This window comes from Malania oleifera, chromosome 3, assembly GCF_029873635.1.
Source record: "Malania oleifera isolate guangnan ecotype guangnan chromosome 3, ASM2987363v1, whole genome shotgun sequence".
In the NCBI taxonomy this organism is placed as follows: Eukaryota; Viridiplantae; Streptophyta; class Magnoliopsida; order Santalales; family Ximeniaceae; genus Malania; species Malania oleifera.
In genome coordinates, this window is record NC_080419.1 from 122,689,741 (window position 1) to 122,695,740 (window position 6,000).

Here is a 6,000-nt window from a genome sequence, read left to right on the forward strand (position 1 = left end):
ATATATATTCCCTCAGAGCTTGAGGTACGTGAAGCCCGAACACTCATACCCTCGCATTAAAATCATAGGGATAAAAAATTAAGAAAATACTTAAGAAAATACACTCCCAAATTTTGAAATTGTATTAAATTTTTTATAGGAAAATACTAGTATGGAAGGTTTTAATATATAATAATAGGATAATAAGTAACAAATTATCATAAGATAATATATGTATCAAGATACTAAAGACATCATAAAAAGTAATACCATATATATTAGAAATAAAAAAAAGAATATCTTAATAGATAATACCTAATATAAGTATAATAGTAATACCATAATATTCTATATATTATAATAGCAACTTACCTAATGAGAACACACAATCAATACATATATAAACAAAATTACCAAAACTAAGGAAACAATCTACTCATCAAATTAAATCAAGTAACCCTAAGACTAGCAGGTAATTATACAAAGGGTAAGCAAGTTGTGAAACTATGGAAACAATTTAAAACTAATACTAATATGTAAATATCCAATATGACCATCAAATGAGAAATTATGGAAATAAATCAAATAAAAAATTAATGTACATATGATATAAACACTAAATATACAATATAATAATAACCCTACATGTGAACCTTAATTATGACAAAAACCCTAAACGCAAAATAATCAACACATATTATAATAGTAATAAATACATGACAATACGAGAAAAACGAATAGACAGAACTTTAACAATAAATAATAAAACAAATAACGAGAATAACAATAAATCAATTAACATCTACAACAAATATATGTAAACAAGAAAATTATTAAAATCCTACCATAACGAGAATAGGCTAGTTAATGTCTACAATAAATACCAAAATAATAAAAACCCAAAACTCAAGATAAATATATATAGTGATACTATGACTAAAAAACAATTAACTTACTAACATATACACCTTAAAAGATCTTATGAATAATACCGTATAATAGAAATATAAGAATTTGACAATATTATAATAAATATAATAATATACAGCCTATATTTAGCGTGTGCAGTGTACGTGTAGGCAGTGTGCTGAGTGTGTGTTGTGGGTGTGTGGATAAGCTGTCCAACAGATGAAGATAAAATTACGAAGCTCAAAAAAATTAATCAAACCAGTAAATATTAACAAGGGAGAGTCGGAAACAACCGAGTAAGGTTTCAGATCGATCAGATAAGAAATCACCGCTCAATTGGCTTCATCAAGTTGAATGCGCAAATGCCAATGATTCCACTGCTGCGGCAGTGAGACGGCTGTGCAATAAATTAAAATGAAGTCGTAAAACTCAAAATAATAATCTGAATGGTGAAAATTAAGATGAAAGGGTCAAAAACAATGTGGTAAAATTTCGAATTGATCAGATAAGAAATCGCCACTCGATTGGCTTCATCCAGTTGAATGCGCAGACGCCGATGACTCCACTGTTGCGGCGGTGATATGGCTGTGCAAGAAATTGACACAAAGGGGGAAAACTCAAAAGAAGAATCTGAACGGTGACAATTAAGAAGAAAGGGTTAGAAACGACCTCGTAAAATTTTGCATTGATAGGACAAGAAATCGCCGCTCGATTGGCTTCGTCCAGTTGGATGCGCAGACGCTGATGACTCCACTGCTGCGGCGGTGATACGGCTGTGCAAGAAATTGACACAAAGGGAGAAAACTCAAAAGAAGAATCTGAACGGTGACAATTAAGATGAAAGGGTTAGAAAAGACCTCATAAAGTTTCGCATTGATCGGATAAGAAATCGCTTCTCGATTGGTTTCATCTAGTTGACTGTGCAAACGCCGACGACTCCGTTGTTGCGGCACGAGACTGCAAGGTAAGGTTTCTTTTTTCTTTGGTCTGTGCTTCCCCCCCCCCCCCTATAAGAGTGTTCTTTTCCTTCCTATTTATAAAAAATCAAAACCCTAGAGCTCCCTTTTTTATTTTCTTTTTCTTCTTTTTTATTTTTATTTTTATACTTTTATAGTAATAATGAATATGGCAACTAATAATATAATTAATAATAATAATCATAATAATAAAAGTATTGTAATAATGACAAGATTTGAAAATAATAATAATATAATAATAGTACTATAATAATAATAATAATAATAATAATAATAATAATAATAATAATAATAATAATAATAATAATAATAAAGTAAGATAGTAAAAATAATTATAGTAATAGTAAAAATAATAATAAAGATAATAGAAATAATAATAATAACAACTTTTGTTGTATTGGACCTGGGAAAAAATGGGGTGTCTATAGCTGCCTCTCTTTATAGACTTTGTTGCTTCAAAGTAAAAGTAAGAACTCTCCTACGTTATTTGTAGCAACAAACCTGCAAAGATAAAAGACGCCGATTTTGGATGATTCTTGAAAACCGATTTGCACTGGGCTGGGCTTGAGAGCACATGAGGATGACTTGCGTCGAGTGTAGGAACTCGAGCTATAGTTTATTGAGGTTGACTCACACCGGGTGTAGGAATTCGAGCTATAGTTCATGGAAAGTGACTCGCACTAGGTGTAGAAACCTAAGCTATAGTTCATGGAAAGTGACTTGCACCAGGTGTAGGAACCTAAGCTATAGTTCATGGAAAGTGACTCGCACCGGGTGTAGGAACCCGAGCAATAGTTCATAGAGGGTGACTCGCACCAGGTGTAGGAACCCGAGCTATAGTTCAAGGAGGGTAATTCGCACCGGGTGTAAGAACCCGTGCCATAGTTCAAGGAGGGTGACTTGGACTGGGTGTAGGAACTCGTGCTATAGTTCATGGAGGATGACTCGCACCAGGTGTAGGAACTCGAGTTATAGTTCAAGGAAAGTGACTCGCACCGGGTGTAGGAACCCGAGCTATAGTTTACAGAGGGTGACTTGCACTGGGTATAGGAACCCGAGCTATAGTTCATGAAGGGTGACTCGCACTGGGTGTAGGAACCCGTGCTATAGTTCACGGAGGTAACTCACACCGGGTGTAGGAACCCAAGCTATAGTTCAAGGAGGATAACTCACATTGGGTGTAGGAACTCGTGCAATAGTTCAAGGAGGGTGACTCGCACCAGGAGTAGGAACCTATGCTATAGTTCACGGAGGGTCAATAAGGTGGGACCGCGAAGGGTCAATAAGGTGGGATTGCGAATGGTCAATAAGAGTGGGACCATGAAGGGTCAATAAGGTGGGACCGCGATGGGTCAATAAGGGTGGGACCACGAAGGGTCAATAAGGTGGGACCGCAAAAGGGTCAATAAGGTGGGACCGTGATGGGTCAATAAGGTGGTACCGCGATGGGTCAATAAGAATGGGATCGCGATGGGTCAATAAGGTGGGACCGTGATGGGTCAATAAGGGTAGGATCACGAAGGGTCGAGAAGGTGGGACCGTGATAGGTCAATAAGAGTGGGACCGCGATGGGTCAATAAGGTGGGACCGCATAAGGTCAATATATAAAAGTGGGACCGCAAAGGGTCAATAAGAGTTGGACCGCGAAGGGTCAATAAGGTGGGACTGTAATGGGTCAATAAGATGAAACCGCAAAGGGTCAATAAGGTGGGATCGAGATAGGTCAATAAGAATGGGACCGCGATGGGTCAATAAGAGTGGGACCGCGATGGGTCAATAAGATGGAAGCGCGAAGGGTCAAAAAGAGTGGGACCGCGATGGGTCAATAAGAGTTAGACCACGATGGGTCGATAAGGTGGGATCGCGAAGGGTTAATAAGGTAAGGACCACGAAGGGTCGATAAGAGTGAGACCAAGAAGGGTCGATAAGAGTGAGACCGCTAAGGGTTAATAAGAGTGAATAAGATGATCAAAATAATTTGGATGAAACTACTCGCATGAATGAGATAATCAAGAAAGCTTTGAGGTGATCCAACATCTCGGTTTTATCATGAACAACACCATTTTTGGATATGAGGACCGATGCCTTAATTTCAATGTAGATGGCTCAATTAGGACTAGTGAAATGGTTACTCTGTATAGGGGATGATGAATTGGGTACGAAATCTTGAGAACTTTTGGAAAATGTCCTCAAGTATAAGGTTCCCAGTCCTGAAGAATTGCTCCGTTGAGGATGATTAATCGGGTGCCAGATCCAGAGACTCTTTGATGAATAAACTCATGTGTATGGTTCTAAGTCATGAAAAATTGCTTCGCTGAGGATAATCAATCGGGTGCAAGATCTCGAGACCTTTTGGAATATGTCCTTAGGTGTAGGCTTCAGAATTACTCCACCAGGGATTATCGATCGGGAACGAAATCCCAAATTTCTTTGGTTGTCTTTAGATTACCCTCTTTGAGACTCAACAACCAATGCATCAATTGTTTTCTGGGGTCAATTGCCACAGTTTCAAAGAATGTCAATCTGTGCATGGGAGTCGGCTACCCCAATTTCAAAATATGTCTAGAAAAAAATGGCTCGATCAAGGATGCAAACGGATTATTCTGAAGTTTATTCAACTAGGTAAATATGAATGAATGGTGTTCTATTACTGTATGTATGCATGTTGCTACTTAAGATGCAAAAATGCAGTGATATGTTGCTATGTGTGCATAATGATGCGTGAATGCAAAGATGTATGCATGTTGTATAAGATGCCCTTTGTATTTTCTTTCTTATGCAATGCATGGAATGTGTGGTAATGCATAAAATATATGGTAACACATGAAATGTATGGTAATGCATGAATCTTTTCTCCTTCCAACGTGCTTGTAATCGACAACCCAATCTCTGATCTTGGGTGTGCTTTCAAATTCCAAGTTGCCGCTGATTCTAGCCATGTCTCAAATTCCAAAAGGCACTCAAAATCTACTCCAGTGTTTATATGCCACTGGTCATGGCCCTGTTTTCGATTTTTATTTTGTCTTGAAAGCTCCTGAATTTACTTCAATGGAACTGAAAACTGCCCCAGTTTTGATCCTTGTCCACTGATCTTGGCTATGTTGTCATCGTGCACTCTGATATGAAGGCATCGGAATTAGTCCAGACAAAACTCAAATCAAAATCTGTCCCAGTTACCATCGTTTGTTACTGATCTTGGTGATTGGCTTGGCTCAAATGAAACTCGATCACAAAATTTTCCTCAGTTGAATGGATCTATAGCTGATCTTGGCCCTACTTTCATATTCCAATCTGGTAAGAAGGTGCTTGAATGGGTCCCACTGAAACTCAATTCTTCTTGAATAAGCGGATCTTTAAATCTGACATGACATTTGCCTCAGTTTGACGGCTCTTTCTCTACATGGATCTTCTTTATATAAACTGTTGGTTATTCTGAAACCCTTTGACTATCCAACCTCCTTTAAAACTTTAAAGGGCAAGGAGATTTTTTTTTTTTGATATAATACATGATGATGTGCCAATTTACCAACGAGCTCGTAACAAATCCAATTATGATCTTGGCCATATTTTTGAATTCCCAACTCACATAGATGTCCCTGAATGTGTTCCTCTGAAACTTGGCATGACACCTACCCTAGTAGATGCATTTGTAGCTGATCATATCCGTCTTACATTTTCTCCACAAGGACGTTCTTTGGATTGCATCCTTAATGTTTTAAAATCCCTTTGAAATTTAAATGAATAAGCATGCAATCAGATAACTCAATCTCAATGGGAATATGGATAGAATGCACAAACTTGCTTGTCTTTGCTTGATTTTCTATGCTTGTTAAATAGGAGACAAATTTTACCAGTACTTTGACACTAATATAACTTTGCTAACTTATAAAATCATATCAATGGGCAAAACTTTTTTTTTTCTTTTTCTTTTTTAGCCTCATAACCATAACTCCTCCACTGTATCACCGCTTAGAGGTTCATTCTTACTTATTTTAAGCTTATTTCAAACTTCCTGTCTTGAATTATAACTAGTGTCTTATTAAGTAGTCTAATCCAATATTCCAATCTCGGGGTGGACTTTAAGACAAGGGATGAAATGTAGGCTTAGAATTTAGGTTTTACCAAAAACGAGGAA